Raw genomic sequence first — 13,900 nt, 5'->3', positions numbered from 1 at the left:
AGTCTCCAATACCACACAAAAATGTTTCAAATTAAAAAAGATATATATTTTTTGTGGTGGTACTGGGGATTGAAACAGGGTCTTGCTAGGTTAACGAGAGTCTCACTACTTGCTGAGGTTGTCCTTGAATTTATAATCCTCCTGTCTCCACCTCCCAAGCACAGGCCACCATGCCTGGCTCCTATTTTATTTTATTATTTAATTTTATTTTATTCTCTAAGTTGCTGGTGGCTTCGCTAAGTTGCTGAGGCTGGCCTGGAACCTGTGAACCTCCTGCCTCAGCCTCCCAAGTACGTACGTGTTTATTAATGTGTTAAATAAAAAGACCCAGTGACAGGTCCAAGAAGTAGAGTAAATTCAGAGAATTAATGGGGATAAAACAGACATTTGGAGATGACCTATAGAACCTGTCATGTGACGTGGACGTGAACATGGTCGAGGTTCCTCTGGGTGACAGCAGCTGGTCTGCTAAGTCCACCGGGTTTTGGAGCCTGAATTAATAACTGAAGCAGATGCTCAATTGCAGTGAGAGGTAAGCTAAAAGAATTTTTTTCTGGGGCAGGGGATACTGGGCATCAAACCCAGAGGCATTCTATCTCTGAGCTACACCTCCAGCCCCATTTCTTTTCTTTTTTTTTCTTTCTTTTTTTTTTTTTTTTTGGTGGTACTGGGGTTCCTGGAAGCCCTTGTACCTCTGGGCTACACTCCCAGACCTATTTTATATTTTTTGAAACAGGGTCTCTTACGCCAGGCCAGCGCGGCTGGCTTCGAACCTGCGCGATCCTCCTGTCTCCGCCTCCCAAGCGCGGGGATTACAAGCGTGCGCCACCACGCCCGGCCAGCCCCATTTCTTATTTGGGGACAAGATCTCGCTTGGTTGCTGAGAGCCTCACTAAGCTGCCAGTGCTGGCTTCAAACCTGCGATCCTCCTGTCTCAGCCTCCCAAGTACTGGGATTATAGGCATGTGCCACAGTGCCGGGTTGAGATAAGCAAATTTTTTAAATGTTAATTTTTTCCCATCCATATTCACAGAACTCAGGGTTAAGAATCCTTGGCTGGGGGAAGGCGGTGCTGGGGACTCTGGGATGGGCGGGTTTGCTCAGGCCAATTTCTGTAGGATGGGCCTCTTCTTGTGTTTGGATCTCAGTGACTTGGCTCTGTGTGGAGGGAAGTCACACATCTCAAATTCACTGTGCTCAAAACCACCCTCTTCCTTCATCTCTCCCCAACCCTGTATCTGCTCCACCCAAAGTCTCCCTCAGCTCAGGCCAAGGTGGGAGCTTCGTCTCCCAGCTGTGAGCTCAAGGAATCTCACCTCCCACGTTAGACCACCAGGAAATCCTTTTGCTCTGGTTTCAAAATAAATCCAAGCTGGGTGTGGTGGCTTACACTTGCCATCCAGTACTTGGGAGATGAAGACAAGAAGATTGTACGTTTGAGGACAGCGTCAGCAACTTAGTGAGGCCCTCCTCAACTTAGTGAGAACATGTTTCAAAATAAAAAAAAAAAAACAATAAATAAAACAGGGCTGGAAGTGTAGCTCAGAGGTAGAATGCCCCTGGGTTCAATCCCTAGTACCACAACAATAAAAATAAAGAAATCCAAATCTGCCAGGTGTGGCGGTGCACATCTGTAGTTCCAGTACTTGGGAGGCTGAGACAGGAGAATCCCAGGTTCAAGGATAGCCTCAGCAACCCAGTGCGACGCCGGTTTCAAAATAAGAAATAAAAGGGGCTGTGAAGCGGGGCGTGATGGAGCACGCTTGTAATCCCAGTACTTGGGAGGCTGAGACAGGAGTACCACGCAAGTTTGAAGCCAGCCTCAGCTACTCAGTGAGGCTCTCAACAACTTAGGGAGACTCTGTTTCCAAATAAAGTATAAAAAATATTGGAGTGTAGCCTGGAGGTAGAAAGCCCCTGAGTTCCATCCCCATTACCAAAAGTGGGGGAGCTGTGGGTGTAGCTTAGAGGTAGAATGCCCTAAGGTTCAATCCCTACAAAAAACAAAAACAACAAAAAATAAATCCAAATCTGACCGCCACCCAGCTCCTGCACTGCTTTCAACCTGGCCACACCAGCAGCCCCGCCCCTCCTCCTGCTCCCCCCTGCCCCAGAAGTTCATTCTCCCACCAGCTGGCCGATTGACCTTTTCTCCGTGCCTCTCCCCGGCTCCCTCTGCAACAGGCACACCAGCCTCCTTGCTATTCCTCCAACGTGCTAGGCAGCAAGCTCCCACTTTGGGGCCTTTACATGTATTGTTCCTTCGACAGTAATCTCCCCTCCAGTATCAGCTCCAAACTCTTACCTTTCTATGAAGTCTTCGGGCAGATGTCGCCTCTCCAAGGAGGTCTATTTTTTTTTTTTTTTTTTTTGGTGGTACTGGGGATGGAACCCAGGGGCCTTCCACCTCCGGGTTACCTCCCAGACCTATTTTATATTTTATTTGGAAACAGGGTCTCTTAAGCCAACTGAGGCTGGCTTCGAACCTGCGTGATCCTCCTGTCTCAGCCTCCCAAGTGCGGAGAGATTACAGCGTGCGCCACCACGCCCGGCAAGGAGGCCTACTCTCATCACCCTATTTATGTATTTTGTGATACTGGGGATTAAACCCAGAGGCATGCTATCACTGAGCTACTCCCAGCCCTATTTTTTTAATTAATTAATTAATTTATTTATTTTTAAACAGGATCTTGCTAATTTGTTGAGGGTCTCACTAAGTTCTTGAGGCTGGCTGCAAACCTGCCATCCTCCTGTCTCTGCTTCCCAAGTGCAGGGGATTACAGGTGTGAGCCACAGGCCCTGTTTGGTTGCTCTATTTATTTTATTTTATATTTATTTATTTATTTATTGTGGTACTGGGGTTCCTGGAAACCCTTCTACCTCTGGGCTACACTCCCAGATTTATTTTATGCTTTTTATTTGGAAACAGGGTCTCTTAAGCCAGCGCGGCTGGCTTCCAACCTGCGCGATCCTCCTGTCTCCGCCTCCCAAGCGCGGGGATTACAAGCGTGCGCCACCACGCCCGGCACTGGTTGCTCTTTTTAAATGTGCAGCAGCCGTCTCTAGCCTTCCCAATCCCCTTACCCAGTTCTAATGTTTTCCTTTGTTCATAGCGTGTAAGGTCTTCGAGCATGTTATAGAATACATTTACTATGCTTGTTTTCTCTTCTTTCCTTCACCTCCAACCAGACTCTAAACTCCATAAGGAAAGGAGTCTTTATTGCGATCACTGCTGTTTCTAGCACGTAGAACTGGAGGTAGCACACAGTAGGTGCTCAGGAAATGGAGTACGTCAACGAGATGAATCAAGCATGGCTGGCAGATTGAGTGTGGCAGCGAGACAGTTCTGACCCAGAAGCAAAACTCTGTTCCCGGCTTTGCCACCCACAAGCCGTGCCACCCGCGACAGCTCAGTGCATCTCTCTGAGCCTGAGTTTGCCCATCTCTAACATGGAAGTCCCAAAACATACCTCACAAAGTTGTGTGAGGATTAAATGAGCTGGCTCATGAGGGGCCCCTGGCACTTCGCAGGTGTTTAATAAATGTGAGTTCCCGGTCCCCTTCTGATCTGGGATGAATAACTTCCTCCTGTTGGCACAGGGTCCCTGGAACTCCCATACATGGCCAGGGCGTGTGTCCAATCCCTGTCTTGTTCTCAAGAAAGCTCAGAATAGAAGCAAAGCCTCCCCTTGCAGCTGGAGCCAGCAGACCACACGACCACTCTTTCCTGTCCGTTACTTTCCACTGAGGTGGAAAGTTGTCCGTTGGAAGAACGTACCCAGGGGCAGGGAAAGGAAAAACCAGCAAAAATTGTTTTAAAAGGGAGTTATACAAACATATGCAGGAAAACCCCATTGAGGGGCATAACTGCTGATTCAAAGGAGGAGGAAATATGAAATCCGACCGTTTTCCAGGCCTTCCCTGCTCCCGAGTTCCCTCTCTTCCGTCACACATTTTTCTTGCCCACAAAATAGGCATTAAGAAAGAGAAGACAGGTTAACAAACAGACCATGTAGAAAAGGGGGGGGGGCGTTTGAAATGCTTGTCCAGCAAGCGTGGAAATGCTGCTGGCTTTTACACCCACCAGTTCCCAGAGTTGTGATGGGGAAGGACAGGCCGGAGCAGAAGCCGATGTCTCCCCCGGGAAGGAGAATGAATTCGGGCTTATTAATGGAGTGCGTTTTCCAGGGTTGCTTTGATCTTCTGCCCGACCCGGGGCTGGAGACCAGCGAGCCAGGACTCCAGGGAGGACCTTTCTGCACAGCAGTCCTGGGCAGCTGTCCTTCCGCGAGGGCGTGTGCCTGCAGAGCCCAGCCACCCTCCCGGGCCACGCAGCCCGTGCCCACCCACACCCTTGTCCTCAGCCCCCAGCAGGCCTGCCTCCCTCGTCTCTCCAGCCCCAACGGAGCTGAGCGGGCGGCTGAAAACGAAGAGCATGAAGTGAGACCAGACCGCACCCTGCCCTTTGTTGAGGGTTTGTTTTTGCCAAGCGGCTTGGTGGAGAAGATTGCATTTCTCAGTTATTTTTAAACCTGGATTTCTGGGATTTGATTTGGAAAAAAACCAAAACAAAACACAAGTCATGGGGCGCTGGTGAGGCTGGGCAACACTCTCCAGGGTTGCCTGGAGGCCAGGGAGGGTGGCCTGTTCAGAAGGCAGGGGAGCAGAGGGCTGGAGTCGGTCGTGCAAAGCAGCCCCGAGGCCCATCCCTGGAGGACACGCCGGCTCCACGAGGCCTCTCCTCTACCTCCTGTCCTGTGTGTGCCAGGCTCTGGGCACACCAGGATCACCCAGCTGATCTTGGTCTTTTACTTATTTTTTATTGTGTGTGTGTGTGTGGTGCTGGGGATGGAACCCAGGAGCATTCTACCTCCGAGCTATACCCCCAGCCCGATTTTTTATTCTTTATTTTAAAACAGGGTCTCACTAAGTTGCAGAGGACCTCACCAAGTAGCTGAGGCTGACTGTGAACCATGATCCTCCTGTCTCAGCCTCCCAAGTACTGGGATTACAAGTGTGCGCCACCACACCCGGCTCTATTGCAACATATTTATTTATTTGTTTGTTTGTTTGTTTATATTTGTGATACTGGGGATGGAACCCAGGAGCATTCTACCTCCGAGCTACACGCCTAGCCCTATTTTTTATTCTTTATTTCAAAACAGGATCTCACTGAGTTGCCAGAGGCCTCGCTAAGTAGCTGAGGCTGTCCGCGAAAAATGATCCTCCTGTCTCAGCCTCCCGAATGCTGGGATTCCAAGCGTGCGCCACCACGCTCTGTTGCAACATATTTATAATGTAAACTTGATTAAGGAAAAAATGCAAAGGTTGGGAATGGGGCTCTAAAGAAACCAGAAAGAAGCTAGGCGTGGTGGCTCATGCCTGTAAGCCCGGTGCTTGGCAGTTGGGACAGGAGGATCGCAGGTTCTAGGTTAGCCTCAGCAAGTAGTGAGGCTCTCAGCAACCTAGTAAGACCCCGTTTTAAAGTAAGTTTCATGGGGGCCGGGGCGGCCCGTGCGCTGACGCTGATGCTGGTGGCCGGGCCGGGGCGGCGCTTTCCCGCGGGATGATAATGAAGATACTTCAGACGGCGGCGAATGGGCTCAGGAGAGAGCCGTAGAAGTTGTGAAACTGATCGAGTCAAGATCTTGGCTTCAGTGACTATCCAGCAGAAAATTTGATCGAGTGCAAATGGCCACCTGATGGAACAGGAGAATGCTATATGCTTCAGGAGCAAGTCAGCAAATATTTGGGTGCGACCTCCTTTAAACGGAAGGACCCAGATTTAGAGCGAGGAGATTTGTCTCACAAAGAGGAACTCTACCAGAGAGAGCTGAATGTCATTACAGAAACTCAGGGCACTCTGGGTTTGACAGCGATGCCCAGGGATGAAGTTACTGATTTAACGATAAAAGAATATCCAGCCAAACATGCTGAATGTTCTGTTATTCCACAAGAAAAAGAACATCAGTGAATTACCAGTCACTATAAAGAGTATTCTCAAGCTGGGCGTGGTGGCGCACGCTTGTAATCCCTGCGCTTGGGAGGCTGAGACAGGAGGATCACATGGGTTCGAAGCCAGCCTCAGCTACTTAGTGAGGCCCTCAGCAACTTAGACCCTGTTTCCAAATAAAATATTAAAAAGGTCTGGGAGTATAGCCTGGAGGTAGAAAGCCTCTGGGTTCCACCCTCAGTACCCAAAAAAAAAAAAAAAAAAAAAAAAAAAAAGGTCTGGGAGCGTAGCCCGGAGGTAGAAGGCCACTGGGTTCCATTTCTAGTACCACAAAATAAATTAATAATAATAAAAAATAATAAAAAAGAGTATTCTCAAATGCAACAACAAAATACGCAGAAAGTCGAAGCGAGCAAAGTCCCTGAGTACATCAAGAAAGCCGCTAGGAGCCAGGCGTGGTGGTGCACGCTTGTAATCCCCGCGCTGGGGAGGCTGAGACAGGAGGATCACACAGGTTCAAAGCCAGCCTCAGCTACTGAGTGAGGCTCTCAGCAACTAGTGAGACCCTGTTTCCAAATAAAATATAAAATAGGTCTGGGAGTGTAGCCTGGAGGTAGAAAGCCTCTGGGTTCCACCTCCAGTACCACCAAAAAAAAAAAAAAAAAAAGAAAAGAAAGCCGCCAGGAAGGCTGCCGAGTCCAACAGCAGCTTGAAAGGAGAGTGCAGGAAGAGCCAATGGGCACTCTGACTTGCAGACGCACTTTATCCAGGTTCCTCAAGGGAAGTTCAAAGTGTTGCCGACAGAGCGAACAAGGGTCAGTTCTTATCCAGTGGCGCTCATCCCTGGGCAGTTCCAGGAATACTACAAGAGGTATTCACGGGGTGAGCTGCGGTATCTGCCGCTGAACACAGCGCTATGCCGGCCTCCTTGGGCCCCAAGCTCCCTGCGCAGACGATGCTGAGGATGGCCAGGCTGACGAGGAACGGAGGAATTAAGGCGCTTCGGACAGCTCCTTGGGCAAGGTGTCTGAAGGGGAGAGCCCTCTGGACAGCCAGGGCTCTCCCATTGGAATTTATTAAATCTTTATTATTTGTTATTCCAAGATTCACGAACCAAGCTTAAGAAACTTTTCCACCAGATTCTTTCACCTATTGTAGAATTTTGAATGAATTGCTTTCTTCGTGAGGTCTCCCCCAAATATCCTAAGATTTCTGGCCTGCTGGAACAAAACCTTCCTTAGCACCTGGAAACCAGGTACCAAACATTTTCCTGGAGAGGTTTGTTGCCATTTTCTACATCCTATCAAATTTTTTTTTTTTTTTTTTTTTTTTTTTTTTTTTTTTGGTGGTACTGGAAATTGAACCCCAGGGGCATTCTACCTCTAAGTTATACCCCGGCCCTTTTTTATTTTATTTTTTATTTTTTTTGAAACAGGGGCTCACTAGGCTGATGAATGTGTGCTTGTTGAGGCTGGCCTCGAACCTGTTATCCCTCTGTCTCAGCCTCCCAAGCACTGGAACTACAGGTAGCACCACCACACCTGGCTTGAACTTTCTTTATTTTTTTTTCCATTTTTTAAATTAGTTTTGTGGTACTGGGGATGGAACCTAGAGGCGTTCTACCTCCATGTGATAGCCTCAGCCCAATTTTTTATTCTTTATTTTTTATTTATTTATTTTTTTGGTGGTACTGGGGTTCCTGGAAGCCCTTGAACCTCTGGGCTACACTCCCAGACCTATTTATATTTTTATTTGGAGACAGGGTTTTCTAAACCAGCGCGCGCCAGCGCGCTCGGCTGACTTCAAACCTGCGCGATCCTCCTGTCTCTGCCTCCCAAGCGCGGGGATTACAAGCGTGCGCCACCACGCCCGGCTTTTATTCTTTATTTTGAAACAGGGTCTCACTGAGTTACAAAGGGCCTCACTAAGTAGCTGAGGCTGTCTGTGAACCGCAGTCCTCCTGTCTCAGCCTCCCGAATGCTGAGATTACAAGTGTGCGCCACCACGCCCGGCTTAATCTTTATTTCTTAAAATGTAGTCACACCTGATTCAAGGAGCATTGCTCTCAAATATGACCCTCCAGGTGAGGCCGGTCTTAGTGAACCTGTGCAAATAACTATTGCCGTAGTTATTACAGAAAAAGTAAAAGTTTGCATGAAGCCCTGAGAGTCAGTGACTATCCATATCATTTTAAAATGTTTTATTTGTTTACAAAAAATAGAACCTAAGCCAGGTGTGGTGCAAGACGTTTAGATCTCAGGACCTTAGGAGGCTGAGACAGGGGGATTGCAGGTGTGAGAACAGCCTCAGAAAGTAGTGAAACTCCCGTCAACCTAGCAAGACCCTGTTTCAGAAGAAAAATAAAATAGGGCTGGGAATTTAGCTTGAAGGTAAAATGCCCCTGGGCTCGATCCCCAGAACCATAAATAAAAAATAAAAAAATGAAGTAAAATCTACCAAGCTGCTATGGCTTACAGATGGTTTAGGAAGAGAAGCAAAGAGACTTCCCTATACATTTGGAAACTAGAACATTAAAACAACAGTATCCCAAACAAAGAGCTGCCACAAAGTTTCCCTCATGAGTTCATGCAGTCTTGTGGAATTAATTTTCCTCCTGCTGGCTTGAGTTTGACGCACAGGACACCATCTGCTTCTAACCTAGGAGAACCCTGGAAATCCTGAGTCACTCCTGTGGTCCCAGCTGAGAGCTGTCTAAGGTCAGGTCAGCTCGGCTTGGAAATCTCCATAGTTTGAAGTATATAATTGAGTCCTTCCTCTTGAAGCTCTGAGACCAGTCTTGGCTGCCAACACCACTGTGGGCCTGTTCCTTACAGCAGCACGCCTCAGAGACAGCACCGATGACAGAGACTTAATTTGGTTATTGTCACTATTTATGTATGTACGTATGTATGTATGCATGTATGTATGTATGTATTGTGGTACTGAGAATTGAACCCAGGGATCTTCTACTCCTCCGCTTACACTCCCAGCCCTTTTTATTTTTATTTTGAAACAGGGTCTTGCTAGGTTGATGAGAGTCTCACCTATTTGCTGAGGCTGTCCTCGAACCTGCAACCCTCCCGTCTCAGCCTCTCAAGTACTGGGATCATAAGTGGCTTCATTTATTTATCTGAGATGGAGGTCTTGCTGTGTTGTCCAGAATGGCTTCAAACTCCTGCGCTCCAGTGATATTCCTGCCTCAGTCTCTCAAGTAGCTGGAACTACTGGCACGCCACTGAGCTAGTTTTGTGGTTGATTTGTTATTGATCTTTTTTTGTGTGTGGTACTGGGGATAGAACCCAGGGGCATTCTACCTCTGAGCTATACCCCAGCCCTATTTTTTTAAATTAATTCTTTAGAAACAGAGTCTAATTGAGTTGCAGAGATTCTCACTAAGTAGCTGTCCTTGAACCGTGGTCCTCCTGTCTCAGCCTCCCAAATGCTGAGATTACAAGCGTGCGCCACCACACCCGGCATTATTATTGATTATTTTAAAAAGCAAAAAGTCAAGCCGGGCCGGGTGTAGTGTCACACGCTTGTAATCCCAGCACTGGGGAGGTGGAGACCGGAGGATCCCAATTCGCAGACAGCCTCAGATACTTAGTGAGACCTTTTGCAACTCTGTGAGACCCTGTTTAAAAAAATATAAAGACCGAACACTAGGGCTGGGGGTGTAGCTCAGAAGAAGATTGCCCCTGGGTTCCATCCCCAGTACTGCAAAATAATAAATAAATAAATAAATAAATAAATAAATAATAAAATAGGGCTGGATGTATAGCTCACACACGCACACAAAGAAAATGTTACTGTTTTCTTCAATCATGCACTCAGAATAATAAGTTCTCCAGTCCCACCTAGTTCACTGACAGCCCGGCCTTCCTCCCCTTCTCCATCAGCTGCTGGGCTCTTAGGGTTTCCTGTTTACACAGAGCTATAAAATATATTGGTTGAGGAGCTCACCCCGAACTCTTTGCTGCTTCCTTCTGCCCTGCAAGACGGATTGCACTTGGCTCCAGAGTTTTGTTTATCTTGGGAAGTAATGGATTTGATGGTGTTTAGAAGTCCAGGACTATCTAAGACCTTATCTGTAAGGTGCTTAGTTCAGATCGCTCGTTTGCATTTTATTTATTTATGTACCCACCATGTTCCAAAGAGGATTTACTAAGTGATAAAGTTGGGACTAAGCAAAAACTAGGGGCTAGGGAAGAAAAAAAGCAGATGAATTAAGAGGTGAATTAGAATATGGAGTTGCCTAAACATGTGCTGCTTAAGTTTTGTGTAGATGTTAGAGATGTGTTGTAAGTCTTGTTCTGACCTTCCTGTTGCCAAGCAAATAGGCAAAAACTCTTTTTTGTGTGTGTGTGGTACTGGGGTTCCTGGAAGCCCTTCTACCTCTGGGCTACACTCCCAGACCTATTTTATATTTTTGAAACAGGGTCTCTTACACCAGCGCAGCTGGCTTCGAACCTGCGCGATCCTCCTGTCTCCTCCTCCCAAGCGCGGGGATTGCAAGCGTGCGCCACCACACCCGGCAAAAACTCTTTTTAAAGAAAACTACATATATATAAAATATATATAAATATATATTTTACATATATAAATATATATTTATATATTTATATATTTTACATATATATTTATATATATTTTACATATATATATATATATATATATATATATATATATATATATATATATATTTGTGGGTCTGGGGATGAAACCCAGGGACATTCGACCTCCAAGCCACACCTCCTGCCCTATTTTTTATTCATTATTTTGAAACAGGATCTTACTAAGTTAGTGAGGGCCTTACTAAGTAGCTGAGGCTGGCCGTGAACCGCAATCTTCCGGTCTCAGCCTCTGGGATTACAAGCGTGCGCGCCATCACACCTGGCTTTTTCTTTTATTTTGAAACAAGGTCTCACTAAGTTGCAGAGGGCCTCACTAAGTAGCTGAGGCTGGCCACGAAGCTACGATCCTCCTGTCTCAGCTTTCCAAGGACTGGAATTACAAGCATGCACCACAATGCCTAGGCAAATATATTTTATTTATTTATTTGGTGGTACTGGGATTCTTGGAAACCCGTCTACCTCCAGGTTGTACTCCCAGACCTATTTTATACTTTTTTAAAAATTTTATTTGGAGACAGAGTCTCTTAAGCCAGCGTGGCTGGCTTCGAACCTGATTGATCCCCGTCTCTGCCTCTCAAGTGCAGAGATTACAAGCATGCGCCACCACACCTGGCTTGGCAAATATATTTTTAACTCATAAAAAAAAGCATAAAACATGACATGGGGTATAATATCATGTTTCAATACATGCACATGTTATGTAATGTGTACGTCAGGTTAAACATATCTATCTTCTCAAATATTTGTCTATTTGTACTGGGCATGAAACTCAGGGCTGTGCACAGGCTAAGTGAACACTAAACTTCATCCCAGCCTTCCAGGTTTCTCCTAAAATCTGGGAATCTGGGAATCATCCTTTTTTTTTTTTTTTTTTTTTTTCGGTACAGCTGAGGTTGTCCTGTCTCAGCCTCTAGAATGCTGGGATTAAAAGCGTGCACCACCACGTCTGGCTGGATCATCCCACTTTTAAAGTTAAACATTTAAGCCAGGCTTGGTGGCACTTTTTTTTTTTTTTGTGGTACTGGGGTTGGAGCCCAAAGGCTTTCTACCTCCAGGCTATACTCCCAGACCTATTTTATATTTTATTTGGAAACAGGGTCTCACTAAGTTGCTGAGAGCCTCACTAAGTAGCCGAGGCTGGCTTCGAACCTGTGCGATCCTCCTGTCTCAGCCTCCCAAGCGCGGGGATTACAAGCATACGCCACTACGCCCAGCTGTGTGGCACATATTTATGATCCCAGCATTTGGGAGGCTGAGGGCACACGCTTATAATCCCAGCATTTGGGAGGCTGAGACAGGAGGATCACAATTCGTAGACAGCCTCAGCTACTTAGTGAGGCCCTTTGCAACCTAGTGAGACCCTGTTTCAAAATAAAGAATAAAAACTAAGGCTGGGATGTAGCTTGGAGGTGGAAACTCCCTGGGTTCCATCCTCAGTACCACAAATAAGTAAATAAATAAATTAATTAAACATTTTTTTTGTTGGGGTTTAGGGGTGGAGCCCAGGGGCATTCAACCTCTGAGCTATAACCCCTGCCCTATTTTTTTTATTCTGTATTTTGAAATAGGGTCTCACTGAGTTGCAGAGGGCCTCATTAAGTAGCTGAGGCTGGCCTCAAACCTCGATCCTCCAGTCTCAGCCTCCCGAATGCTGGGATTACAATCATGGGCCACCACGCCTGGCTAAAGTTAAACATTTAAAGCAAAATAATATCTTCATGAAATAAAAACTTAACAGTATAAGGCACAAAGATGGAGCAGGAAGAATTAAAACTCTTTGTACTCAGATGGCATGATTGGCTACGTAGAAAATCCCAATCAACAACAACAAATCCAAACCAAACACCCCCCAGAAGTAGGCAGCAATTATTTATTTTTATTTATTTATTTATTTATTTATTTATTTTATTTTATTTTTTTGGTGGTACTGGGGGTGGAACCCAGGGGCCTTCTACCTCCAGGCTATACTCCCAGACCTATTTTACATTTTATTTGGAAATATAATATAAAATTATATTATATATATTATATTGGCAAGGGTGGCCTTTTCAATACATGCTGTTAGAAGAACTCCACATTCAGAGCAATAAAAATTAATCTAGCAGGGTGCAGTGCTGCCTATCTCTAATTTCAGTACTTGGGAGGTCGAGACAGGAGGATACCAGGTTCGATGCCAGCCTCAGCAACTTAGCGAAACTTGCAGCAACCTAGCAAGACCCTGTTTCAAAACAAAAATAAAAAATAAAAAAAAGAGCTGAGGTGTAGCTTGAAAGTAGAATGCCCTTGAGTTCGATCCTCAGTACCAAAAAATAAAACATTGAACCTGGGCACGGTGGCACATGTCTGTAATCCCAGTACTTGGGAAACTGACAGGAGGTTTGCAGGTTTAAGGCCAACCACAAAAATGTAGCGAGGTCCTCAGCAACTTAGCAAAACCCTGTTTCAAACAGAAATAAAGTTGGCTGGGAGTAGCCGGGCTTAGTGTCGCAGGCTTGTAATCCCTGCGCTTGGGAGGCTGAGACTGGAGGATCGCACAGGTTGGAAGACAGCCTCAGCTACCTAGTGAGGCCCTCTGCAACTCAGTGAGACCAGGTTTCAAAATAAAGAATAAAAAATAGGGCAGGGGGTATAGCTCGGAGGTCGAATGCCCCTGGGTTCCACCCCCAGACCCCCCAAAAAATTGGCTAGGAGTATAGCTTGGAGGTAGAATACCTTAGGCTCAAGCCCCAGTAACACACACACACACACACACACACACACACACACACAAACACACACAGATATACCACTACACACATATTAAAATAGTTAAAATCCAAAACACTGATAATATACTGGCTAGGATGTGGAGTGGGAATACAAATGGTAAAGCCAGTTTGGAAAAAGTTTGGCAGTTTTGTAGAAAGATAAACAAATTCTTACCACACACTCCTAGGTATTTACTGTGAGTTCAAAACATGTCCATGCAGAAACCTGCACATAAATGTTTATAACAGCTTTGTGAATCACTGCCAAAACTTGGAAGCATGCAAGATGTCCTCAATAGAATAAGCTGTGTACATCCATGAGATGGAATATTAATTCAGCAATAAAACGATATAAGCTATTAAGCCACAAAAGCCATGGAAACAATTTAACTGCATATCGCTAACTAAAAGAAAGCATTCTGAAAAGGTTATTAGCTGGGTGCAGTGTCACACACCTGTAATCTGAGTACTTGAGAGGCAGAGACAGGAGGACTGCAAGTTCAAGGCTAGCCTCAGTAACACAGGCAGACCTTGTTTCAAAAAGAGAAGAAAATCCAGGCATGGTGATA

General features: G+C 46.0%; 1 pseudogene across 1 annotated transcript in view; it reads left to right on the top strand.

The window, feature by feature from the left end:
* Window positions 1-7,033, top strand: part of LOC308259989 (PHD finger protein 10-like) — a 32,472-nt pseudogene extending 25,439 nt beyond the window's left edge. The window contains exons 2-5 of the transcript in view: window positions 4,375-4,440; window positions 5,579-6,011; window positions 6,321-6,408; window positions 6,638-7,033. The product of the transcript in view is annotated as a PHD finger protein 10-like (transcript). The remainder of the gene's footprint in view (window positions 1-4,374; window positions 4,441-5,578; window positions 6,012-6,320; window positions 6,409-6,637) is intronic.
* The last annotated feature ends 6,867 nt before the right edge of the window (window positions 7,034-13,900 follow it).

This window comes from Muscardinus avellanarius, assembly GCF_963383645.1.
Source record: "Muscardinus avellanarius genome assembly, chromosome: 3".
Lineage (NCBI taxonomy): Eukaryota > Metazoa > Chordata > Mammalia > Rodentia > Gliridae > Muscardinus > Muscardinus avellanarius.
Note: the sequence above shows the minus strand (reverse complement) of the source record. Positions and strands in the feature narration are given on the sequence as shown.